The sequence below is a fragment of the Spermophilus citellus genome (genome assembly GCF_964194105.1).
Source record: "Spermophilus citellus genome assembly, chromosome: 16".
Classification (NCBI taxonomy): Eukaryota; Metazoa; Chordata; class Mammalia; order Rodentia; family Sciuridae; genus Spermophilus; species Spermophilus citellus.
Window position 1 is genome coordinate 86,007,279 of NC_138196.1, and position 27,593 is coordinate 86,034,871.

Sequence of the window (27,593 nt, forward strand, 5' to 3'; positions counted from 1 at the left end):
CTCTCACACAGGACTGTGGTCCAGGTCTTCCTCCAAGCAGGGACGCCCCTCCTGGGGGATGCCTGCTCACTCTCCTACCCCTTCCTGATGAGGATTTCCAGCTGAGGCACGGAGGTTCTGTGCTCTCTGGACTTGGGCCATTTTAGGTGACTTGTGCTGCGTGTCTTCGGCTCTGCCCTGACTTCTAACCTCTTCATGCTGATTTTGAGAAGCTGTTAGCTCCACCATGACCCACCAGGCTCCTCCCAGATCTGCAAGCCTCCTGAGGAGCAGCTTCAGGAAAGCCCAGGCTGCCTGGTGCCCAGAGTCCCAGGTGGGTGGTGTCCTTTGTGTCACATCGGGGAGCCTTGAGTGTCAGAGGGTGACCTGGAGCCTGGCAGGTGAGGCAGAAGCCAGCGAGGACAGCACAGAGGTCCATCCCGCCTCAGCCAGCAGGCAGGACAGCACCATGGTGTGCAGACACCGAGGTGGCACCCGGCTCTGCTGCACGGCTTTGTCCTGCATAGTCACCGAAGCTCCGCACCACGTTTAGAAGTTACTGCCACACTTCTTAGTGCATAGTAAGTCCTCCCACTGAGGCCAGGGGACAGGGTGGAAAGGTGCAGAAACCCAGCAGTGACGGGGAAAAGAAAGGAATGAAAAACGTAGGGGTGTCACGGGTGCAAGTCGGGTGGAGGTGTTGTTGAAGCATTTCTTCTGGTTGGAAATTGGTGGCTTGGACCCTTCAGTTTTGAGAACACAGATCCATGGTCTGCAAGGTCAGCAGTTACGCCAGGGGAGGGAGCCTTGCCAACATCCTGTGGAGAGAGCCAGGTGGAGGCTGGCTGCAGAGACAGGGGCCCCAGGTGGCAGGGCCGAGCCTGGCTTTGCTCACTTCGGAGTCCACACTGCTTCTCATATTCAAAATAATGAAGAGCAAAATGATCCCAGCGTCAGCTGTGTTTTCTCTTCAGGTGTAAAGATGGATTTTCACAATAGCCAAGATAGATGGACAGCCTGAATGTCCACTGGGAGATGAGGGCATGCAGAAAATACAGCACGCAGGTGTCATTCAGCCCAGAAAAGAGGAAGTTCTGCCCTCTGTGACCACAGATGACTTGGAGGGGTTGTGCTAAGTGAAAGCCAGGCACACCAGAGGACACCAGAGGACACCGCATGATCTGCCATCTCGGGCTGAGCCTCCGTCTGAAAGTCCAAATGCTCCAAGACCTGGGCTTTTGATGCCACAAGGAGAACTTTTCACACCATGAAATTTTGTTTTCTGTGTAAAATTATTTACATATTGTACAAAATCGTCTTCAGAATACGTATATAAGGTATATATAAAACATAAGTGAGTGTTGTCTTTACATCAGGGAGTCCATCTTTGAGATATCTCCTCATGTCTATGCAAATATTCCCAAATCAGAAAAAACACCCCAAGTCCAAAGCACTTCTCGGCCTGAGCTTGGGGACAAGGGGTGCTGAAGCCTCATGTGGACCCTAGGAAGTCCGACTCGCAGAAGCAGAGAGGAACGGAGCTTACCCGGGGCAGGACAGAGGGCACATGGGAGAGGGCACCCAGTGAGCGTCCAGCTCAGTAATCAGGAGGAGGGAGCCACACAGCTGGGCGTCCAGCAGGGGGCCTGTGGTCAGCAGCACTGGGCTGGGCACCTGAAAACCTGTCAGGAGGGCAGGGGCCAGGCCATGTGGCTTCGTCCCACAGTAAAAGAAGAAGGGTTGACCTTCCAGCACCACATTGTCCAAGAGTCTGGTCCAGGAAAACACTCCTGCAGTAGGGCCCAGCCAGAGGGTGTGGGCACACTGTCAGGCTCAGGCCAGGAGCATGGCTGCCCTGCGAGAGTCACTGACTGGCCGGGGCTCAGTCAGCAGGGTCCCTTCCACACCTCTGCAGACCACCACCTTGGTGCTGTGCTGGTGACTTGTCATGGCAGACCGAGTGCGCCTTCCTAGTGACCTCTGACTGCACAAGCTGAAGGTCAGGCTGGGCACTGTTGCCCTCTGCCTGTCCACAGCCTCCCTCTCGGCACCTTCCCCTCCTCTGGCCACGGCCGAGGTCCTCCTCTGTTCCCTGGCTTGTCCTACCTTCCCGCCTGTGCTCATACCACCTGCAGCAACTCCTCTCCCCACGGTGACGTCAGAATCTGTCGCCCACCTGTGTCCCTCAGGGCTCAGACCTTGGGCTAGGCTCCTGGCACCCCCCCAAGTCGGGCAGGGGGCTCCCTGCTGAGCAGGACCTCAGACAGCACTCACTGCCTGCGGGCAGAGTGGCCTGTGTCGGGCACCGAGCAGAGGCTGTGGCGCACGGTGCCCCAGGAGCCCCGTCTGCCAGAAGGGAGAGGCCACCCTGCTCCCCTCCCCAGGTCCTCCCGTCACCTGCCGCTCAGCAGCTGCGGCCATCCCCGTCCCAGCCGGGCTCTGTGGAAGTAGTCGGAGAGGTGGAGGTCAGTCCTCTGAGAGGAAGCTGGACCGGGGGTCAGGGGAGTTGGACGTGGCCGGCCACTGCCACAGGTGGCCCACCTCACCCATCCCCGCAGGCAGGCTGCTCCAGGCTCCGCTGACTTGGGCCACCTGAAGGAGCTGGGAGCTGGGTCTTTCTGCGGAGCACACCCCGTCTGACTGGCCTTCTCTCCTGGAGGGGCACCGGCCACAGAGACTCGTGGCTGCCGCCCACTTGTTCAGCATCTCTCCAACGGGTGGGTCCTAGCCTTGGTGACAGCCGGTCTCTCCAAGAGGAAACTCAGTTCATGGAGGAAAACAGAAACCTCTCTGGCTGACACCTTTCAACCTCCAAAGAGCCTGTTCCGGCTTCGGCATCATGAAGTCTGAGGAGGGTCAGCTGCTGCCCTGTGCTCCTGATGCACCACCGTGTCCCCGACGGCCTCCAGTCCTCTCAGGATCCAGCTGGCCTTACAGGGAGAGCTCAAATCCAGGTGAAGTCCTGTGAGGACGAGGCACAAAGCCAGTCTTATGGCACATCTGATTTTGATTCCACAATTTTGCTGATACCCACCTGGCACAAATAAAACTATCAAAATGTTATTTTCTTAAATTTAATTTTAATTTTTAAATTTTAAAATGTAATTTTTACAAACATATATACCTATGTACCAAATTACATAGTCGATATTATAATAAGATGTATTAGACTATGACTTAATTATCATTTAATAATGCTTAGCATTGTAAAGAGGGTTAAAACAGGTCACCTGCGTCCACCCCACCACCACCCGTGAGTTGAGGTGAGCTTGGCACACATCTCACAGGGCTGGCAGCTAAATCACCCTTCAGTGGCACATAGTTCTCTTGGTCAGAACTTTGGGAGCCGGGCTGGGTTCTGGGTCTGGCATCTGAAGGCCAAAGTCCAGGGGCCAGCCCCGCTGGATGTACCGGAGTCTCCTGGGAGAACCCGCCTGGCTTCCGGAGTCGGCGGGATCCAGTTCTGGTTGCTGTTCTGCTTCCTTGCTGAGTGTCCTTGGGGGCAGTTTAGGCTTCTGCAGATGCTCTCAGCAAGGACTGTGGTGTCTTCCTCACACGAGTCCTCTGTGCCGCTCCTGGTCCACCATGGGCAGGAAATGCCTTGTGTGCGGGGTCCAGCGGCTGGGCCAGGTGACAGGTGCCAGCTGACTTGGGACTAGCTTACATCTGCCAATGGTCTTCACAGCTGTCCTTGGACCTGTCTGACCGAGTAGCCAGAGGGCAGAGGTTCTGAAGGACAGGCACTCCCAGCACAGGCCTTCCCAAGACAGGGAGGGAGGCGGACCTGGGGCTGTTCCACTCTGTCCGTGTTTCTAAGTCTAAAGAAATCAATGCAAAAAATAGGAGGGGAAATGTCTCAGCTCATCTTTGGAGCTAATTCGTATCTTGACGCAGAATTGACAAAACCGGAGGGCTGGCTGCAGCCACCTCTGCGCACACCTGAAGTGGGACGCGCCTGACACGCTTCAGCGGTGCTTCTGGAAACCCCAGGGACAGGCAGGTGCCTTCTCCCAGGGACCCCGGGCCTCGCCACTCCCTACAGGTAAAGGAGCCGGGCTGGGGAGGGGCGGGGATGGCTTCTCCAAGAGCAATTGGCGCTGGGTGACAAGTGGGGCCTGTCACGTGAGGACGAGTGTTTCTGACTGTGACGACTGGGGGCTTTGGCCAGGGGTTAAAGGAAACAGCCAAACATGAAACCCAGGAAGAAGCAGGAAGGCCCCCATCTGCCCAGCTTGGAGTGGAGGCCCTCGACCCTGGGAAGTAGGCGGGGATGCGAAGGGCAAGGACAGTGCTGGGGTGGCCTACAAAGATGTGGCACTAGGACCACCAGGAGGCTCCACCCTCGGAGCTGGGACCCATGGCCACCGGGTGGGGCTGGAGTGCACATCCTGGGCTCCTGTCCGCTCCTCGTACCTCAGCACATGTTCCTGTGTCTGCTCATCAGGAAGCTTCCAGGGAAGGTGACCAGGGGACTCGGCTTTGCTGCCCAGGAATGGGAGAGCGTGAGTGCCAGGGGCCACCAGAGCCCAGGAGAGACGGGTGCTGCACCCAGGTTCCGGGCCCTCGGGGTGGGCCTGCTGCTGGGAAGCTGCCTGCGGCTTCCTGAAGACAGGCACCAGGGCCAGCGCCTCCTGGCAAAGCCTGCATTGATGGCAGTGACGGGGTCTTGCTGCTAAGCTGCCTGGCTCCAGCCGACAAGTGCCATCATGACGTCAGAGCACTTGCCAGCCCCGTGGCTCAGGGACAGGCAACACAATACGCCACTGGCCTTAGCACCACGGTCACACGTGGCCAGGGTCGCACCGGCATTAACAACTTGGTGGAGAAAATTACAGTGTGCCTGAAGGATCAGAAGGCATCAGCCTGACCTAGTCTCAGACCTGGTCTCAGACCTGGGTGTGGCCTCTTCTCCAGTGTCCCTCAGGCAGGCACAGTCCAGGCACAGACAAGGCCTGTTCCTCTGGTCACAGTGCCATCAAAAGTCATCACCCGTTCCCCACTTATTAACATGAAGCCATGTAGGACAGCGTGATGCTCTGATGTGGGTTACTCTACGTGAATTCATATATAAAGGCCATGTACATGAGCCCTGGCCTGGTGCTGGCAGTGGAGCGTGTGAGGGCGTGTGGCTCCTTGCCCGGCACAGGGCAGTGTTTCATGGAGAACACGGGCTGTGGTTCAGACCCGACTCAGGTCCTTTGAGTAAATGTCCGGGAGTGGAATGGCCGGACCATGTTTAAACCTTCTGAGGAGCCTCCACACTGTTCCTCATGGGTGGCTCCCTTCTCCAGTCCACTGACCTTGCACCAGGGTCCCAGTGCCCCCCCACATCCTCACAGAAACTGCTTGTCTTCTTTCCCTTTGGTAAGCCACCTGACAGGGGGCGGTGATGACTCACTGTGGCTTTGAAGGGCATTTCCTGCTGATCAGTGACAGTGGGCAACTGTTCCCATTTTTACTGTCTGTTTTTGAAAATGCCTTTTCAAATCCAGGCCTGCTTTCCTGGGGTCAGGTTGGCTGTGTGATTGGGCTGCAGGTGCGGCTCACACCTTTGGAGATGGCCTCTGTACCTGAAGCACGGCTGCCCTGTATCCTCCCTTCCCCTCCCTGGTGGACTTCTCCCCTCACTGGTTCTGTGCCCTGCAGGAGGCCTTCAGTTTGGTGTGACCCTTCCTGTTAATTTTTCACACTCTTTATGGTGTGTTTGCTGCCGTGTCTTTGACATCGTCTTTGACTAGACGATGTCACCGCTTTTTTTTCTAGTGTTCTGCCATTTCCTGTCTTATGTTTATGTTGGTTGATTTGGGGCACAGTGTTGGAGTCCAAGTTAATTTTCGGCACGTGAATTTCAGCTTCCGCAGCCCTCAGTACAGAACCTAGCCTGGGAGCAGTGGACATTGCATCTCCTGATGGCAGGGATGGCTATGTGGATGCGAACATAGCATAAATAAGGCTCTGTGAGTGTCCCTCGGGCACTGACCTGTGGCCCCCCTCCTGTCCATCCCCGGGTCAGCCTGGCCACCCACTCCCCGTCTCCCAGCTCTGACTTCTTTGGTCACCTCAAGTGGGGAAGCACTTTCTACTCTACCTCTTCCAAATGACTGTTTAAAACTTCCAGTTCTTCTATAATTTTCTGTTTTCCAAGTGCTAGAAAAGAATCTGAGGAACACAAATGAGTAACAGGAAGACAGGAATCATGCATGGGTGGTGGGGAGGCTTGCTGGGATACACAGGCAGGTTTAAGAACACAGCTGTATGCTGCAATGTCCTGTGGCACAAGCATAATGTGGAATCTAATCACATCCCGTGCTAATAAAGCTGCAGCTGCTCATGATGGTGAGTTAGACACATAAACACTGCACCCAACTCCTCGGGGATCACAGGTCTCAGAGGGCCGTGCCTGGAATCCTGAGCTGCTTGAGGAGCTTCAGAGGCTGCAAGATGAGTGGTCTTAAAATAGTAGATTCTGGTCTCAAACTGGACATCTGCCTGCTGCTGACTTTGGAGCCGAGGGCCTTCACAGAGGGGGCTGACAAGGGCAGCTCATTCCCCATGTGGCCCAGGGAGCACATGCCACCACTGGCCCTTCCTACCCATCCGCTTACAAAAGCACCGTCCTGGGGAAAGAGCCTGGGAGGCCCCCACACTCAGCACTGCGCTCTTGAAGATGAGGCCAGGAGCCACAGGGCCAGGCCACTGGGACACGGCACACGGCCAGCACGAGGCGGAACCAGGGTTAGATCGAGCGATACAAGGTGTTGGCCGTAGCCCCGTTCACAGCGCACTGCTCTGACCGCCCAGGTGAACCAGCCTCTCCAACCCGCAGCCCCAGAGGGAGGACAAGCCCAGGTAGAAACACAGGACACCGTGGAGCCAGCCTCCCACACTCCTTAGGAGGCCCTGAGCTGTCACAGGCATCCCAGGGGTCACCGTGGCTGGGGGTGTCCATCGCAGGCACGGTGTCCTATAGGCCTCCCCACACCAGGCCCTCGCTGCGTGTGGTGCTGTGTGGCTGCCCGGTCCCCGGCAGTCTGCTTTCTTACAGAGCATCACTTCCCTGCAGCACAACCTCGTGCACGCCAGGCTTCTTCCCAGTCAGGCTTCCTTCGTCCCATCCCCCTTGCCTGGCCTGTCCACTGCGGGTGCTGATGGGAAGTCCACGGCACCCTGTTTAGAAGCTTAGGGGAACTCCTTTCTCTGGAAACTCCTCTTTCCAACCTCTGTGCCATGCTCCAATCAGGGCACGTCCAGGGCGCTGTGGTGACACCAGTTGAAAGGATGTGACCTTGCCGTTCAGTTTCCATCCATGCAGGACGCCCACTTCTAAGCAGTGTTCGGTGGGGAGCCACTGGACTCCTGCAGACCCCTCCGCTGTTCCCCACAGCCGAGTGTTCTTCGTCCCCTCAACCCTCACCTGAAGGTCTGAGCGTCGAGGCCCACCATCTGGATCAAACATGGCCTTTAGATACGCGCTCTGTAATGTGCTTGCGGTGATTTTCATAATACCAAATTGACTCAACCAACTCCTTTTGATTCTACCAGAGAATGTATTTCTTAGAATGTTAAATTTTTATGCAATCCCCAGCATTCCTCATCTAAGGGAACAAACCAGGGGAAGACCAGGAACTAGACTGTAATGCAAATGTATTCTGTGGATTTTTATGACAGAGCTGCTTGACCTTCAGGTGACCTACGCTTCATGGAAGGTGAAGTGAAGGGGCAGCGACTCACGGAGTCTCCGGGACCCTGCGGGCGTCACAGGTGTCCACGGTGTGGGCTGGGCGTTGAAATCCCCTAACTGGAAGGAATGGCTGGATTCTTAGGCTTCACTATGTGAAGAAGTGTGAATGGAGAGGTCCGGGTTCCCTCCTACCCTGCATCAGTCTCTAGATGTTCAACTTTGAGCTCCAAACTCAAGGAATAAAATTATAGGATGCCAATAGCCTGTCCAGGAAACAAGAAGGCCTTCTAATGGTCCCGTCTTCCACAGTTCTCGAGTACAGAATCTATTTGAAAAAAAAATGAATACGTTGGCAGTTTTTCTGAATGAAATGCCTGTGCAAACTGTATCAGCAACGGAAAGTCCAGCCTTAGCCACGCCAGGCCTTGTGTCAGAGCGAGGGAGTCACCAAAGGGAGATGAGCCTACAGGATCAGGGTCTGCAGGAGGAGGCAGGTCCACAGCAACTTCCAGGCACGAGTTTTAGGTCATCTGACATCGTCCTTGTGAAGTTATGTGTGACCAGCTTTGCACCTGGTGCTGGCAGTGCTTGGACAAACAGGTCCTTACAGAACTCTGCCTCAGGGAGACTGTCACCAACAAGCCTCCACACCAGCCAGTTGGCCCAAAGAATTCTTCCCAATAAAGGGCAGCACATGGGCAGAGGCATGTGACCAGTCACAGACTACAGTGCACGAGGCAAGAGGCTCCATCCCTGGGAGACGGGATGCAAGTGGAAGATTCAGAGGCGGATGGGTGTCAGCCACAGTGCATCCAGAAGGACCAAGAACCCTTCAGCACTGTAAATACCACTTCAAAATCCTCCAAATAGGAAATAAAAGCGTGAAAGTTTTTCCCGTTATAGAATATTAATACTGAGAATTTTGGTCATTTTCTTCTTCACTCATTCGAGACAGTTCTACTCTGTGCTCAGTAAGAGCCAGCAGCCACCCGGTACCAGCAGAGCAAGCCAAGCACCTTCACCATCTTACTGATGCACACTCTGTCCTCACTGAGACGTGAATCCACGCTGGTGTCCTCAGCAAAGGTCATGCAGTTCACTCAGTCACCGCTGAAATCAAACTCACCCTCTGGTAGTGCTGCGTGATTTCCTCTTCTGGGGTGGACTCCAGCAGCCCTCACCTCCTGGGACCACCATCTGGTCCCACGGTGCTCACCCATGCCACCCCATGAGTACCGCGTAACCTCAGAGCTCTGTGCTCAGCTGAGGGTCCTCCCACCACAGGACCTCTGTCCTCTCAAGTGTGACAGGCACTTTCAACACTTATATTCTGACTATATATATATTTAACCTTGAGAATTGTCTGTTCTCCAAAAATTCAGAATTTTATAGCCAAAAGGTCCTTGGCATTACTAAAGTCATTTTTCCATAAAGATTATTCCATGAAATTGTAAAGAAAGGAACACTCCAAATACATTCTATGAAACTAGTATAACCCTAACACCTAAGACATAACAAGGAAAGAAAACCACAGACCAATATCCCCAATAAATGGATGCAAAAATTCTCAATAAAATATTAGCAAGCTGCATTAAAAAAAAAAAAAAAAACATCATGAAGACAATACATCATGGTCAAGTGGGTTTCATCCCAGGGATGCAATGTTAGTTCAACACACACAAATCAATAAATGTAATTCACCACTTAAGTAAAATTAAGAACAAGAATCATATGACCATCTCAATTGATGAAGAAAAGGCCTTTGATAAAATGCAGCACTCATTCAGGTTAAAAACACTGGTGATACAAGAGATAGAAGGAATTTAACTCAACATCTTAAAGGCTATATACAACAAACCCAAAAAACAACATCAAATTGAACAGAGAAAACTAAAAGAATTTCCTAGAAAATCAGGAAAAAGACAAAGGTGTCCGCTCTCACCAAACTTATTCAGTAGAGTCCTTGAAACACTAGCCAGAGCAACAAGGCAAGAAAAGGAAATTAAACAGATACAAATTGGGGTGGGGGGACAGCTCAAATTATCTCTGCTTGTTGATGACATGATCCTATATGTAGAAGACCCAAAAACTCCACCAGAAGAATTCTAGAGCTAATAAGTGTATTCAGCAAAGAAATAGGATACAAGATCAACATTCATAAATCAATAGCCTTCCTATACTCCAACCAGTGATTCTGCTGAGAAAGAAATTAGGAAAACTATCCTATTCACAATAATCTAAAAAATGAATTAAAAAATTAAAATTAAAACCCTCGGAAATTAATTTAACCAAGGAAGTAAAAGATCTTACAATGAAAATTACAGAACACACAGGAAAGAAATTGAAGAAGACCTTGGAAGATGTAAAGCTCTCCCGTGTTCTTGAATAGGCAGAATTAATATGGTCAACATGACCAGACTACTGAAAGCAATACATGAATTCAGTATAATCCCCATCAAAATACCCACGATATTCTACACAGAACTAGAAAAAAGTTCTAAAGTTCATTTGGAAGAATTGAAGTGCCAGAATAGCCAAAGCAATTTTGAGCAAGAAGAGTGATGCAGGAGATATGACAATACCTAATCTGAAATCACACCACAGAGCTGCAGCCACATACATGGCATGACATGCATCAAACAGACATGAACAGCAACGGAAGAGAATACAAGACACAGAGACAAAGCCACACAAATACAGACATCGGATCCTTACAAAGATCCCAAAAACATATGTCAGAGAAAAGACAGCCTTTTTAACAAATGGTGCTAGAAAAATTCTATATAAATATGTAGAAGAATGAAAGCAGATCTCTGTCTCTTACCATGTACAAAAATCAAATTGGGGGGGGGGGGTGCTGGGGATATAGCTCATTTGGTAGAGTGCTTGCCTTGCATGCACAGGGCCCTGAGTTAGATCCCCAGTATCTCTCTCTCTCTCTCTCTCTCTCTCTCTCTCTCTCACACACACACACACACACACACACATCAAATTAAACTGGGTCAGAGGATTAGGAATTAGATCAGAAAGCTTGCAGCTGCTAGAAGAAAACACAGAGTCAACACTCCACCATATTGGTGTGGAGTGTTCCTTAACAAGATCCCTAAAGCTCAGACCTGAAACCAGGAATCAATAAAAGGGATGGCATCAAATTAAAAAGCTTTTGCTCAACAAAGGAAATGATTAAGAGCATAGAGAGAGATCATACAGGATGGGAGAAAAATCTCTGCCAACTATTTATCTTAAGGGGATTAATACTCAGAATTTATAAATAACTCAAGAAGCTTAACAAAAAACCCAGATATCTCAATCAGTGAATGAACAAATGATCTAGACAGACATTTCACAAAAGAACTACAATTGACCAACAAATACATTAAAAAAATGTCCAACATCCTTAACAACAAGGAAAATGCAAATCAAAAGTACACTGAGATGTTACCTCACTCCAGTCAGAATGGCAGTCATCAAGAATACAAAGAGTAATTGCTGGCAAGAATGTGGGGGAAATGTCCTCTCATACATTGTTGGTGGGACTGCCAATTACTACAAACATTCTGAAAAGCAACATGGAGATTCCTCAAAAACTAGGAATGGATCCACCCTAGGACCCAGCTATCTCACACCTTGGTATTTATTCTAAATAACTAAACCAGCATATTACAGTGACATACTCACATCAATGTGGAGAGCCACGCGGTTTCTGATAGCCAGATTATGGAATCAGCCCAGATGCCTGTCAACAGACAGGTGGGTAAAGAAAGTGTCTCTCTCTCTCTCTCTCTCACACACACATACACACACACACACACACACACACACACACACACACACCACGGAGCTTTTACTCAGCCCTGAAGAGGAATGAAATAGTGGCATTTGCTGGTGAATGGATGGAGGGAGAAGATCATGCTAATGAAATAAGCTGAGCTCAAGGGTTGAGTGGAATTAGACCAAAATAAGGAAAAACATTGGGGGGTGGTGTTGAATATCATTAAGAAGAAGAAAGATGGAGATGGAGAGGTAGGGAGGAGAGGAAACGTGGGATTAGCCTAACAGAACCACACCAGGGGAGGGGAGAGCGGGGGTGGGCACTGGGGACTGAGCGGAGCGAACCCCACGCATGTGTGACAGTCAAAATGAACCCAGCTATCGTGAATGACCAGGACCCTCCCACGGAATTCAAGAGCTTTTAAAAGAGAAATCGGGTTGGAATGCAAACATCGGACACTTGCTTAGCATCCACAAGGCCCTGGGTTCCATCCCAGTGACACCTATATCCCAGGACACCTGTGGGAGTTCCTGTACCCCCCAGGGGTCCCAGTGACATGCACACTGTAGCTCCCTTTGCTTGCCCTCTGGGCTCTCTCTCATTCCTCCCATTCCAACGCCCTCCTGACCACCCTCCAGTCTGCCCCCCTTCCTCGTGGCCCTGGGCGGCCGTGTGTCTGTCTCATGCTGCATGTTCTGAGTGCAGATCCTGCGTCTTCTCACTCCTGTTGCTCGGCTGCAGTGTCCCCTTCTCTCATTCCCGACAGCATGCTTTTCCCACTTCACCGGGAACACATCTAAGGACCTCCCCAGGCCTCGGCGTGGGACAGTGTGGACACCCGCGTTACTCCAGGTGTGTTCTGTGCGATTTCCTCCTCCTCCCTTGGTTCTCTCTGTAGAGGAGCCTGGGCTGCAGATACTGGTGGAGAGAATGAGGGGCCCCTGGCTTGCTTCCCGCGGCCTGCTGACTCTAATTATCCGCCATTGTCTAGGGACACGTGGTCCCCAGGAGTCCTGTGGCAGCCCCAGTCCAGGTTTAGTTGCCTCCCCGTGTCTTTCCTCCGTGGCATCTTTGGTGGCCAGTCACTGTGTCGGCGGGAGGGTTTGGGGACCCCCCTGCACGTGTTAGGACAGCACTGGGCTGCTCTCAGTCCCCTGGAGTCCTAGTGCACGTTCTGACGTCAATAGAGAGCAGGCTTCCTTGAAGTTCTGCTGCCACCTCACAGGGCTCCAGGGCTGCAGAGGAGCCTCCTGCCTCGTCTGCGCCTTTGTGCGGCGTCCACTCTTGACCAGGCTTGCCATCCGGCCATTCTCCCCCACACCCTTAGAGAGCCACTCCCACGAGTCCAGATGCCATCATCATCTCCAGTGTCTTCACTTCACAGACAGTAACTGAAGCCCAAAAGGTCCCAAGATGGGCTCAGTATTCCTCAGCTCCTCATCAACAGAACCAAAGCTGAACCACGGCTCTCTCAGGGTGGTTCTTCTTTCCTCTCAGTACTAACGACATAGAGCAGTAGCCACTTCTGTCCATAGTTCAAAAATGCTCTCGCCGCTAACTCTGTGTGAGACCCATGCAAGCCTTGTAGATGGAGCTGGCCTCTTCTTAGACAGGGCGCACACAATGGAAAGGGTGGCCGTCCCTTCTGAGCTGCAGTGTTGCTAAGTACTCGATGGCTTTGGCATTCCACATGCTCACGGACATACTCTCAAGTGCACATTCTATGTTTCAGATCTTTAGGTATACAACACTCAGCACGTGTGTCCATATGTGTACGAGTGCTGTGTGCACACATGCCTCTCTGAAGGGCCACGGCAGCAGTCTCACACCGCGGTGTGCGAGGCGAGGCAGGCGTGCCTCTGAGGTCCTGCTTCTGTCTCAGCACCTCCTGGGCGCGTCTGCATTCACTTCAGTGCAGGGGAATTTGCTGGTTGAAGCATTTGTTGTGTGGGATTCAATTATGGCTTCTGTGCAAGTGCCGTGATTTAAGAGCCTTCTCCACAGGCGGAGTTGGGAGATGAATTGGGGAAGACAGTGCCAAGTTCCAGCAGAGAGGCCGCCTGTGTCTTTTCCCCAGTCAGGATTTAAAACCAACTGCCCTCCTGGTACAGAGGCCAGGGAGTGCACTTTGGTGCAGCCTGAGCCTCAAGGGTCCAGGCTGTGATTTTAGTCACTACAATTCTAAATGTTTCTTGATTTCATAAAGATTTCCCTTATTATCCTTTCATCTGCATTTTATTTAGCCAGATCTCAGAGTAAATTCTATTTGGGAATTTAACAGTTTTTTTTCTTGTAATGTTGTAAACATTAGAAATTGTCAAGGGGAAAAATTTTTAAATATAGTTAAAATTTTTAAAATGTTTGTAGATAAGAGAACTTTAGATCTAGTCTTTAGAACTCTAGAACTTTGTGTCCAGTGTTTAAAGGGAGTAACCTGTCCGTAACTTGTGGCGGTTTTACCATAGTAAGTCCTGGTCCGTGGAGAGCTGCCGAGTAAGGAGCCACTGAAAACCACGGAACATGATGATGTGTGTACACGTGCACAGGTGTGTACTGCAAGGTGTCCTGCATGAGAGGCAGCCGATTTCAGAGTCAGGAGCTCGGTGTGATGGACACTGTGGAACCCTGAGCAGGTGTAAGTGACACACTTGGCACCTTGTGAGCATGAGGTGACGTTCCTGCTCTGCTCCCCCGCCTCCCTCACCGGCCACATGCACACACACTCACCTTCCAGTTACCCAGGGTAAATGCTGTCAGCAGGGCACATCCACCACTGGGAAATCCTGAAACCAGCTCCATCCTGAGTTGAGGAACCATGGGGAGCTGAGAAGCCATGCTGTGCTGTTGCAGCCGTGGCACCAACAAGGCACAGACCCACAGGATGCACCACGTGCTGCACTGAAGGCCTAGAGAAGAACAGGCGAGTCCATCACAGACCTAAGAGCAGGTAGCCATCTCCATGGCAGGAAGATGCTCCGTTTCCAAGACAGAGAAGACACGATGGGCCAGCCAAAGGGAGGTGGGAGCAGCAGCCCCTCAGCCAGCCACCACCTGTGGGAGCCAGCTCAACTGTTGATACCACCTGAGGAGGAATTGAAGCATCGAGGATTAAAATGTCATGGGCACTAACAGGACAGGTAGACCGCCTGCAAGACTCACAGGCAATCACAGCAGTGAGGCAGAAGCCATGAACACAATCCTAGAAATGGAACAAGCACACAGCCCCTCAGAGCAGAATGCCTCGGGAGCCTGCTGTGGACCTACTGTGGGCATTGACCCACTCCAGGCTCCCACAGCAGTCCTGGCCTCCTGACACCCTGCAACACACAGCAGACAGGGCAGAGCACATGGGGTGTGGACGTGTCCTTGATTACCTGGATCTGACGGGTTAGTGATGCTTTTGTGCCCCCAAGAGGCAAGTGGTTCAACCTCAGAGGCCTTGGGCATATGCCCAGAGGCAGGGCACTGGACCTCCATCTGCCTGGCTTTGTACATTTTCAATGGATGCAGCCCAGGCCACAGCGATGAAGACATCACAAGGTAAAGGTATGTAGGTGCATAACAGACAGCAGAAGGCCAGCAAAGGCCAGTCCACAAAGCCCTGGGAGGCCACACTGAGGCCAGGCACAGTTCACAGCAGGCAGCTGTGAAGAGTAGAGAGGAGAGCTCCACAGATGGCCAGGAAGCTCCCCAGTCTCCAGGGTGTCCAGGGGAGGCCCACCAGGCGTCCAGGGGAGGCCCACCGGGTCTCCTGAGAAGGCCCACTGGGTGTCCAGGGGAGGCCCACCAGGTCTCCTGAGAAGGCCCACCAGGTGTCCAGGGGATGCCCACCAGGTGTCCAGGGGAAGCCCACCAAGTGTCCAGGGAATGCCCACCAGGTCTCCTGAGAAGGCGCACCAGGTGTCCAGGGGAGGCCTACCAGGTCTCCTGAGAAGGCGCACCAGGTGTCCAGGGGAGGCCCACCAGGTGTCCAGGGGAAGCCCACCAAGTGACCTGAGAAGGCCCACTTGGTGTCCAGGGGATGCCCACCAGGTGTCCAGGGGAGGCCCACCAGGTGTCCAGGGGAGGCCCACCAGGTGTCCAGGGGAGGCCCACCAGGTCTCCTGAGAAGGCCCACCAGGTGTCCAGGGGAGGCCCACCAGGTGTCCAGGGGAGGCCCACCAGGTCTCCTGAGAAGGCCCACCAGGTGTCCAGGGGAGGCCCACCAGGTGTCCAGGGGAGGCCCACCAGGTCTCCTGAGAAGGCCCACCAGGTGTCCAGGGGAGGCCTACCAGGTCTCCTGGGGATGCCCACCAGGTGTCCAGGGGAAGCCCACCAAGTGACCTGAGAAGGCCCACTTGGTGTCCAGGGGAGGCCCACCAGGTCTCCTGAGAAGGCGCACCAGGTGTCCAGGGGAGGCCCACCAGGTCTCCTGGGGATGCCCACCAGGTGTCCAGGGGAAGCCCACCAAGTGACCTGAGAAGGCCCACTTGGTGTCCAGGGGATGCCCACCAGGTGTCCAGGGGAGGCCCACCAGGTGTCCAGGGGAGGCCCACCAGGTGTCCAGGGGAGGCCCACCAGGTCTCCTGAGAAGGCCCACCAGGTGTCCAGGGGAGGCCCACCAGGTGTCCAGGGGAGGCCCACCAGGTGTCCAGGGGAGGCCCACCAGGTCTCCTGAGAAGGCCCACCAGGTGTCCAGGGGAGGCCCACCAGGTGTCCAGGGGAGGCCCACCAGGTCTCCTGAGAAGGCCCACCAGGTGTCCAGGGGAGGCCTACCAGGTCTCCTGGGGATGCCCACCAGGTGTCCAGGGGAAGCCCACCAAGTGACCTGAGAAGGCCCACTTGGTGTCCAGGGGAGGCCCACCAGGTCTCCTGAGAAGGCGCACCAGGTGTCCAGGGGAGGCCCACCAGGTCTCCTGGGGATGCCCACCAGGTGTCCAGGGGAAGCCCACCAAGTGACCTGAGAAGGCCCACTTGGTGTCCAGGGGATGCCCACCAGGTGTCCAGGGGAGGCCCACCAGGTGTCCAGGGGAGGCCCACCAGGTGTCCAGGGGAGGCCCACCAGGTCTCCTGAGAAGGCCCACCAGGTGTCCAGGGGAGGCCCACCAGGTGTCCAGGGGAGGCCCACCAGGTGTCCAGGGGAGGCCCACCAGGTCTCCTGAGAAGGCCCACCAGGTGTCCAGGGGAGGCCCACCAGGTATCCAGGGGAGGCCCACCAGGTCTCCTGAGAAGGCCCACCAGGTGTCCAGGGGAGGCCTACCAGGTCTCCTGGGGATGCCCACCAGGTGTCCAGGGGAAGCCCACCAAGTGACCTGAGAAGGCCCACTTGGTGTCCAGGGGAGGCCCACCAGGTGTCCAGGGGAGGCCCACCAGTTCTCCAGGAAAAGGCAATGGTCCCACAGGAAATGTAACTGTCAACGGAGCCCAGAAACACCCTCAGCAGAAAGGGAGGGAGCAAGAGGAGAAATGAAGGCAGGATAATTGAGAGGATGCTGGCAGAACTCTAAAACTGATTCAATCACCAGGCAGAAAATCTGGAGGACTGTCAGAAACCTGGTGTAAACTTAAGCAACATATCTCACTGAGTACTTTGAAGCATTCTGCTCGACAATTAAAGATAGACGTATGTTTTTCAAGTACACAGGAGCCATTCTCAAAGATAGACAATATTCTGGAAAACAAAGAAAAAAATTAGGACATGTCAAATAATAGGAATCTTACAAAGGACATTCTCAGATAATTACAGAAATAAACTAGAAATTAATAAATGAGAGGTATCTGGCAAGACTTCTTTTCCAATATGAAAAATATCACAACTATTGGCAAAGTAAATAATTCATGAGATCCCCAAAGGGAATAAGAAATATTTTAAACTAAACAATTTTGAAAATACAACATATCAGGTTTTATGGGATGTGCTAAGGTGGTGCATAGAGGAAATCTTATAGCCTGACATGCTTAAATTTTATGAGGAAGGAAAGAATATGTACGGTTTTAGCATTTGATAATCAATCAATAACATAGTTCTCCATGTTGCCTAAGGGAAAAATGTCAGGGAGCCATCTCAAAGAAATCTATCCTAAAGATTGACAAACTTGGCATGGGTGTGTTACAAAATCCCCCCACCCACCCACCATGGGCACAGGAGGAAAGTCCGCGGGTGGACTGGGGCGCGTGCAAAGAGCCCACCAGCCCCAGTGGTCATTTATTTTTTATTTTTGTAGCTATCCTAAATCTCTTTCTAAATTCCATATGGAAAAGTGCAGGAATCTAGAGAACTAAAACTGTTTTGAAAGCAAACAAAAATGGATGATTCCTTACTCAAATCCAAGACTTAATTCCTGCAGGAAGGAGGACTGGGAGGTATCCCTGAGTCAGTCACAGAGATCAGTAAGATGGAAGGAGTCTGTGGAGCCCCCTCTGCACTGAGTCTTTATGGATATGCCAGGAAAATTCAGTGGGTGAGGATTCGGGTTTCAATACGCTGAGGAACATGTCTACGTTCATACTTAGTATCTGAACAAAAATCAGCTCAAAATAGATGAAACACAAAAGCTGTACAACTTTTAAAAGAGAACATAAGATCTTTCTGTTAAATTTTAATAAAAACACAAAATAAATAAATGTTCTGAAAACAGGAAAAAATTGGGATAAGTGTTCCCAGGTATAACAACAAAAACATGATCCATAAGAGAAAAGACATTTAGTTTGGACTTAATCTTTGCTAAAACACCCAGGAAGGAAGGGAGGGAGGGAGGGAGGGAGGGAGGAAAGAAAAAGACAAAGACCACAGATAAGAAAGAATATGTACACTTTCTACATCTGATAAAAATCCTTTATTTAGGAAATCTTAAAGTAAAACCGTAAGTAAACAACATCTCCACACAGATCCACGGCCGAGAGGGGCCCTGGGAGGGTGCTCACCACGGCTGGGCATTGAGAGGTGCCTCTCAGCGCAGCACCAGCGTCCACCTCAGGTGCTCAAGGACAAGCACAGCAGGTGAGCAGCACTCACCGAGGGGGCTGGCCAGGGTGCCTAGCAGCAGGAGCTTCATACCTCGCTGGGGAGACCACAGGTGGGTCCAGCCACTTCAGAAACCAGCTGGACGGTGTTCTATAAAGTTAAAACTAGATTTAGCATGTGATCTACCGTTCTCCACGGGAGGCGTCTACAAGAGAAAGGGAGCCCTGTGTTCACACACTAGTGTACCCCAGATTCCCCGAGAGTCTCCAGAGTGGGCCAGACAGCAGCCTTGGAGGTGAGGGGATCGGCAAACTTTCATAAGTTTCATCAGGTTAAACGGAGCCCTCTGCAGAATTGGACCGCGTGTTTTAAAAGCCCACGTCACTGTGTCAGTCAGCTTTGTGTCGCCCCATGACAGGCCCAACACAACTAACTTGGACAGCGCCGGCCTGGCTCATGGCTCCGGAGTCTCAGCTGGGGATCAGCTGGCCCCTTTGGTTTGGGCCACTAGAGAGGGGGGCACAGCCTGGTGGGAGCATGTGTCATAGCAAACTGCTCCCTACTTGGCCAAGAAGGAGAAAAGAAGACTCTGAGAGCAGGGCCCCACTTCCCCCTGCAGGGGCATGACTCCAGTGACCTTTTGACTCCCCCCAGGCCCTGCCTGCTGAAGCTGCACAGTGCTCCTAATAGCACCACCCTGGGACTGTGCCTATCGCAAGGGCCTTGGCGGGCACTGCCCTGTTCGTACATGCTTGGAGAGAATCCACAGCATTCCCTGGATGGTGAAGTCAGGGTGAAGTCCTGCCCCCCTCCTGGTGTGCCCAGGCTGAGGTCAGGGTGGAGTCCTGCTGTCCTCCTGGTGTGCCCAGGCTGAGGTCAGGGTGAAGTCCTGCCCCCCTCCTGGTGTGCCCAGGCTGAGGTCAGGGTGAAGTCTTACTCTCCTCCTGGTGTGTCCAGGCTGAGGTCAGGGTGAAGTCTTACTCTCCTCCTGGTGTGTCCAGGCTGAGGTCAGGGTGAAGTCTTACTCTCCTCCTGGTGTGTCCAGGCTGAGGTCAGGGTGAAGTCCTGCCCTGTGTGCCCAGGCTGAGGTCAGGGTGAAGTCTTACTCTCCTCCTGGTGTGTCCAGGCTGAGGTCAGGGTGAAGTCTTACTCTCCTCCTGGTGTGTCCAGGCTGAGGTCAGGGTGAAGTCCTGCCCTGTGTGCCCAGGCTGAGGTCAGGGTGAAGTCTTACTCTCCTCCTGGTGTGTCCAGGCTGAGGTCAGGGTGAAGTCCTGCCCTCCTCCTGGTGTGCCCAGGCTGAGGTCAGGGTGAAGTCTTACTCTCCTCCTGGTGTGTCCAGGCTGAGGTCAGGGTGAAGTCCTGCCCTGTGTGCCCAGGCTGAGGTCAGGGTGAAGTCTTACTCTCCTCCTGGTGTGTCCAGGCTGAGGTCAGGGTGAAGTCTTACTCTCCTCCTGGTGTGTCCAGGCTGAGGTCAGGGTGAAGTCCTGCCCTGTGTGCCCAGGCTGAGGTCAGGGTGAAGTCTTACTCTCCTCCTGGTGTGTCCAGGCTGAGGTCAGGGTGAAGTCCTGCCCTCCTCCTGGTGTGCCCAGGCTGAGGTCAGGGTGAAGTCTTACTCTCCTCCTGGTGTGTCCAGGCTGAGGTCAGGGTGAAGTCCTGCTGTCCTCCTGGTGTGTCCAGGCTGAGGTCAGGGTGAAGTCCTGCCCTCCTCCTGGTGTGCCCAGGCTGAGGTCAGGGTGAAGTCCTGCTCTCCTCCTGGTGTGCCCAGGCTGAGGTCAGGGTGAAGTCCTGCCCTCCTCCTGGTGTGCCCAGGCTGAGGTCAGGGTGGAGTCCTGCCCTCCTCCTGGTGTGCCCAGGCTGAGGTCAGGGTGAAGTCCTGCCCTCCTCCTGGTGTGTCCAGGCTGAGGTCAGGGTGAAGTCTTACCCTCCTCCTGGTGTGTCCAGGCTGAGGTCAGGGTGAAGTCTTACTCTCCTCCTGGTGTGCTCAGGCTGAGGTCAGGGTGAAGTCCTGCCCTCCTCCTGGTGTGCCCAGGCTGAGGTCAGGGTGAAGTCCTGCTCTCCTCCTGGTGTGCCCAGGCTGAGGTCAGGGTGAAGTCCTGCTCTCCTCCTGGTGTGCCCAGGCTGAGGTCAGGGTGGAGTCCTGCCCTCCTCCTGGTGTGCCCAGGCTGAGGTCAGGGTGGAGTCTTACTCTCCTCCTGGTGTGCCCAGGCTGAGGTCAGGGTGAAGTCTTACTCTCCTCCTGGTGTGTCCAGGCTGAGGTCAGGGTGAAGTCCTGCTGTCCTCCTGGTGTGCCCAGGCTGAGGTCAGGGTGAAGTCTTACTCTCCTCCTGGTGTGCCCAGGCTGAGGTCAGGGTGAAGTCCTGCTCTCCTCCTGGTGTGCCCAGGCTGAGGTCAGGGTGAAGTCCTGCCCTCCTCCTGGTGTGCCCAGGCTGAGGTCAGGGTGGAGTCTTACTCTCCTCCTGGTGTGCCCAGGCTGAGGTCAGGGTGAAGTCTTACTCTCCTCCTGGTGTGTCCAGGCTGAGGTCAGGGTGAAGTCTTACTCTCCTCCTGGTGTGTCCAGGCTGAGGTCAGGGTGAAGTCTTACTCTCCTCCTGGTGTGTCCAGGCTGAGGTCAGGGTGAAGTCCTGCCCTGTGTGCCCAGGCTGAGGTCAGGGTGAAGTCTTACTCTCCTCCTGGTGTGCCCAGGCTGAGGTCAGGGTGGAGTCCTGCTGTCCTCCTGGTGTGCCCAGGCTGAGGTCAGGGTGAAGTCCTGCTCTCCTCCTGGTGTGCCCAGGCTGAGGTCAGGGTGGAGTCCTGCTGTCCTCCTGGTGTGCCCAGGCTGAGGTCAGGGTGGAGTCCTGCTCTCCTCCTGGTGTGCCCAGGCTGAGGTCAGGGTGAAGTCTTACTCTCCTCCTGGTGTGCCCAGGCTGAGGTCAGGGTGAAGTCCTGCTCTCCTCCTGGTGTGCCCAGGCTGAGGTCAGGGTGGAGTCCTGCTGTCCTCCTGGTGTGCCCAGGCTGAGGTCAGGGTGAAGTCCTGCCCTCCTCCTGGTGTGCCCAGGCTGAGGTCAGGGTGAAGTCTTACCCTCCTCCTGGTGTGCCCAGGCTGAGGTCAGGGTGAAGTCCTGCTCTCCTCCTGGTGTGCCCAGGCTGAGGTCAGGGTGGAGTCCTGCTCTCCTCCTGGTGTGCCCAGGCTGAGGTCAGGGTGGAGTCCTGCTCTCCTCCTGGTGTGCCCAGGCTGAGGTCAGGGTGGAGTCCTGCTCTCCTCCTGGTGTGCCCAGGCTGAGGTCAGGGTGAAGTCTTACTCTCCTCCTGGTGTGCCCAGGCTGAGGTCAGGGTGAAGTCCTGCCCTCCTCCTGGTGTGCCCAGGCTGAGGTCAGGGTGAAGTCTTACTCTCCTCCTGGTGTGTCCAGGCTGAGGTCAGGGTGAAGTCTTACTCTCCTCCTGGTGTGCCCAGGCTGAGGTCAGGGTGAAGTCCTGCTCTCCTCCTGGTGTGTCCAGGCTGAGGTCAGGGTGAAGTCTTACCCTCCTCCTGGTGTGCCCAGGCTGAGGTCAGGGTGAAGTCCTGCCCTCCTCCTGGTGTGCCCAGGCTGAGGTCAGGGTGAAGTCCTGCCCTCCTCCTGGTGTGCCCAGGCTGCAGGCAGGCTCCACTGTGCTGAGTTGACCTCCTCACAAAACCACAGTGGTGGGTGCTCATTCATTCACTTCCAGGTTGGAGGGGACACTAAAGGGAGAGGGCTGCAGCCTGGATGCCTCGGGGACGTCTGCAACGCCTGTCCTCCTCCCCTGGGAGCCTCCCTGGGCTGCACAGCTCTGATGAATAGCTCTTGGCCGAGGGCAGCTGCTTGGCAGTAGAACTTAGTCACAAAATGCTGCTTTAGCTCCATTTGCATAGCAGGCTCTGTTACTGTTGCTTAATGACCAATGTGTCCCCAAATAAGTTCATTTATTGAAGGCATGAACTGGAATTCTCTTCTGGAGCAGCAGAGCCACTGAGGCCCGGGTGTGGGACTTGGTGGGGTTCCGCCCCCACCAGGCGAGTCAGACTGGCTGTGTGTGCACCGCGGGGTGCTGGGCCTGCAGTGGGGACAGGAGTGCTGCAGCAGGGAGGGGTCCCTGGATTTGGACACAGGACCCACCCCGTGAGCACTCCCGCCCAGAGTCCTGCACACTGCGGCAGACGCCCCAACCGGCTCCCTCTGTGAGAGTGGTGCGGCTACACTGCACGTGCGTTTTTATTGAGTCATTTTTATGTAACTCATTTTAGTCCCTTTTCTGAAAACATGTCAATTTATATTTCCGCCTTTATAAATTAATCCAAACAATTAGCCAGAACTCACTGAGCCTTGCACAGCGGAGTTGGAGGTGCTATCATTTTATTTAAGGTTAATCATTTCATAACATCAGGTCTAGGTACCAAAACCAGCTTGGTGGCAGCTGATATAATATTAATCTAACCAAGGTGCTCTCGGTTTTGAAAACCTTGTTAACAAAATTCCTAACACCAACTGGGTCTCTCTGCTCATGTGGCTTTTAAACCCTAAATAAAAAGGAAAGAAGACCTGGAGCGGAGCACAGGACCACGCCCCCCCCACCTGCCTCCTTTCCCTCTTCCTTTTTCCTTGCTCAGCATAGTTGCAGGCTGAGGTGGAGGGGAGGGGCACCCACCCTTAGATATTCCCCTTTTTGCCAATGCAAAGCCTAGCAGCAATGGCTCTGAGCTGTTTTATTGGGCAATAATGTGCTTTTCCTTCCAAGGTGTAGAACACAGCTGGGGGCCTCAGAGCTGATCCACCCTGGATCCAGGCTATTACCTCATAAAGAACAGTGTAAAGATTCCATAAACACTTAATTAGCAAAGAAGACATTTACTGCTCTTTTTACTACCGTTTTATTCGATGACTCCTAGGTGTACCGCTCTCACTTAAAAGAAAAAAGCCGTCCAGCCTGGATCAGCATGCACAAAACACATTTGATTACATTATGTGTTAGCATGAAATTAGTGTTTAATACGGGTCCCAAGAGATGACGAAGCAGATTGATCCAGCAGTCAGCTGGCAGTGTCAGCCTCTGCACACAGGTCCAAACACTAAGCTTGGGACGCTAGTCACACAGCAGTCGTTCCTTAACTCAGAAGGCTCAAGAGTGGAGGGCTGCTGGCTAGGTGGTTTTCTGCTGGAACCCAGGACCTCCTGCATGCTAGGCAGGCACTCTCCCATGGAGCTGCACTCCAGCCTTGGGGACTGAACCACAGGACCCAGGCCAGGGGCAGTGCCAGGCCTTCTCCACAGCCCTGGCTCAGAGCTCTGGGACAGCAGTGAGGGTCCCCTGTGCTGCTCCCTGGGGAGCTGACTGCAGGCTGCCTCAGTGCTTGGTGGTGGGCTTGGGGAAGGAGCTTGCCTGGAGAACCTCCGGCCTCCTCCAGCTTCCACAGGGTGCTGCCACCCGGTCTTGTGGCCGCAGCTCAGTGGAGAGGCAGAGCGGCCTTCCAAGGCCTGAATTCCAGAAACTATGGAGACTGACTCCCCACCAAGGGGCTCGCGATTGCCTAGGGTTTCATTCAGCTTCACGGGAGGGTGCTTGCTGGAAATTCCCCGCATTTGAAATATTCCAGGCTCCAAAGGGTGCACAGTATTATCCTGAACCCCTGAATGCTAACCCCCAGGCTTTGGCAATTCTTATAATTTAAAGTAGATGCTTTCAATGACAACATGAACATAGAAACTGTGCTTGTCTCTCCCACATCCTCCCTGCTTTCCTCTGCTCCAACCCGGTGACTACTCCCAGGAATACTTACTAGAGGCTGGTGCACAGCCCTGAGTGCTCCTCCTCTGACATCCTCAGGATGCGTGGGTGACGCAGGCCTGTGTTCATCTCCACAACTGCAGAGTAAGCTCAGCCCTGCCCAGTCCCTCCAGGGTCCTGAGTGTCACTGCAGTTAGTCCCTAAGTCAGTCCTGCCGCTCAGGTGTGTAGTTCCCTCTTTATGAGGCAGAAGCTGATATCTTTCGGCAATGTTTTGTAATTATGCCAATCGCATGCATTCACCTGGCTGTCTGGTCCAGGATCACCAGACTTTCCCTTTGTATCATACGTACATATAGATAGACCTACTATTTATATTACTTTCCCCCTCATTTGGGGCACTGGGGACTGAGCCCCGGGCTGCTCTCACGGAGCCACACCCCCAGCCCTTTTTACTTTTCCTTTCAAGGCGGGGTCTCACCCGCGGCCGGCCGGCCTGCCCCGCGGAGCGCCCCGTGTCGGGGAGGGCGGTGCGCCCCTCCAGGAGCAGGAGCGCAGGGGACGCCCCCGCCGGGTAGTTTCCCTCCCTTACTCAGCCCTTCCCTCTCGGTGGCTCCTCTATTCTGCCTGGAGAATCTGGAGCCCGACGTCATCATCTTGGTTTCTGTAGCTTCGGGAGCAGCCAGAGGGACAGTGGGACAGTGGGGGCTCGGGTTCCCCAGGCGTGGCCGCCCTGCCGTCGAAGGGGCCTCGCGCTGTGCCAGGAGCCCCTTGGGCTTCCGCACTCGGCCTTCTGCGGCAGGTCTTCCCGCTTCCTTCCCAGCGTTCTCCTTCTCCCGTTTTCCGTGTTTACTCTGCTTCTTTCTTTTCACTGAAGAATGGTGACCTTTTTCTTCTTGCCTTTGTGGCTGGAGAAGTCGGGGGTTGGGGTTTGTAATTGCTGGTCCCCCGAAGCAGGCTGATGTTCACGCCATACTGTGGGTGACCAAGTTACTCTCCAGGTCAAAGGAAAGGGCTGGCCAGGAGCCACAGCCACGCTCTGGGCCTCGGCAGGACCTGGGCCTGAGTCTCCCTGTCCTTTTTGGAAGGCCACTCTGCTGGTGCTCCACCTAGCTTTGTGTGAGCCATCTGGGTACCTGGGGAGGTGCTTTCTGCAGCTCTGGCTTGAGCTGCGCCCTCTGGGTCCAGCACTGATGGCAGTCCACCCCTTGGGTTGTCCTCTCACCCTTCCTGCGTGGGCCCAGCTGGTTGCCAGCCTGGGTCTCCCCTGCAGGGATCCACACCATCCTCAGGCAGGGGAGCCAGTCCACAAGTGTGGCCAGCCTGTGAGCTTCGGTAGAGTGAAGGCTTTGTGCTCGTCCCCAGAGTGTACCCCTGGGACCAACCTCAAGGGTCAAGGCAGCTTAATGAGCTGGCTTGTTAATAATTCACAGCAGCATCAAGTATCCCACGTCTAACTTTCAAACCTCTGAACCCAGGCCTCTGCCCAGGTTCCCACCCACCTACACTCCAGCGATGAGAAGGAGGAGGCGCAAGTTCAGAGAAGGCGAAGGGAACACCTTTTCTGGGTAACACACCTTTGAAACACTGCAGATTCTTCATGCATTTGTTCTAGTCCCTGCCCAAAAGGAGTCCCATGAAAGCATCTGAACCATGATCTTGGGGTAAATGTAGTGATTTGGGGTTGTCAAGTGTCTTGGGGGAGAGAGATTCTTTGAGAACCGAGGTGGAGACTGAGACGCAAGTTCCCCAGGGCAGATCAGGGACTTGAGACTGAGAGCGGCAGTAGCCACAGGATAGGGACTTGAGACTGAGAGCGGCAGTGGCCACAGGATAGTACTGCCATGGCCCGCACTGTCCCATAGCATATCCAGCCCTGCAGCCAGGCCCAAGGGGACACACAGTGCAGGCATGGAAAGGCCCGTCGAGCTCGCCCATCCTAGGTCACCCAGGACCAGGCAGCTGGGTGCTCTCTGCACATGCTAAAGCCACAGGGGAATTCTTTCTGATGTTTGACTCATTATGTTGCATATTATGGAACAGTTAGTAGAGCATTTCAAACACATCCTGTATTTGCTGCTTGTTTGCCAGGGTGTTTGAATATCAACAGAGAGAAATAGGACATTGTGAGGTGCTGAATGTTTAACTTCTAAATGTGTATTCACAAGTGAAAACACATAGTAATAAAAGCTATTCTTCCTGGGATCAAATAGCTCTTATTTGAAGAAAACTTGTATTTACCTATTTCTTTTTTTCTCATAAACTATGCAGTAGAAGAGATACAAGAACACCGAGTGACTGCAGGCATGTCCACCCAGCAGCTGGCCAATTCTTTTGCTCATAGAAATGGACCCAACAGAGTGCTGCTTCTTCCCAAATGTCAAACACGAGTACTTCCACAGAGTGTTAAATACTTTGGTCAGTGATGATATGAATTTTTCAGCTGAAGCATTAAAAATAAATTTTGCTCTGGCTAGAAATATTGTTCCGCTCTCCATGTAAATAAAGAGACAGCTGGCTTACTTTGTCATCTGTCACTCCTTTCAGACAGTTATCAATATAAGATAGCAATTTAACCAATGACTTTTGGTTTTAAAATTTTTCATCTTGGGTTACATCATAGCTCATGAAGCCCTTTATACATTTGGCTTTTTAAAAAATTACTGCATTTATGAAAATTCCATCCATCAGATCCATCACGAGCTGGCGAGCACACATACGGCAGCGGCTCAAGCAGCAGGTCTGTTGGGCAGCCAGGTGTGGGGCAGGGCGTGGGCTCTGGGCTCCGCAATGGGTGGCTTCTGAGCTTGTGTGCGAGGGCCCACAATTGGTGCACCAGTGACAAAGGCTGGAAACTGGACCCTGCCTGGAACGCTGCTCCTCGCCACCCCAGATGACAGCTTGCTCCTGTTCCCAGGGGCAGAGCTCCAGTGGTGAATGAGGAGGTGACCTGCCCTGGTTTATCCGCTGCCCTGAGCCCATGCCCATAGACAGCTTGGGTCTCTTAGAAGGCATTGTGACATCTCAGTCCAGACCCCCAAACCTCCCTCCCCCACGCAGATCCCACCTGCACTCACACAGGATGCAGCACTGGGAACTGGATCTGGACAGGAGAAGCCCCATCTGGACAGAACCTGCCTGCGCTTCTCGGAGAGCTCACTTCCCCGTGTGATTCAGAGGTGACAAAAAGTCAGAATTTTGTACTGATACAGACCAGCTATCCCCCCACATACCCCCACACACCATGATTGTAACATAGAAGCTTCTCCAGGGACCCCCACCATACTTAAGATTCTTGTCAAAGATTTTCCAAAGAATGTCAGCAGGATTTTTGCAGAGAGTCTCATTGTGGTTTATAGCTTCCTCTTTCTTTCTTATAAAAGTTAGGTCTATAATCAAGTTTGTTGCTGGGCTAAAGATACCATCTCTATTTTCTTGGTAAAAACGTCTGAAACCTCTGTCTGACCTGAAATGTAAGGTAACTAACTGCCATGTACCCAC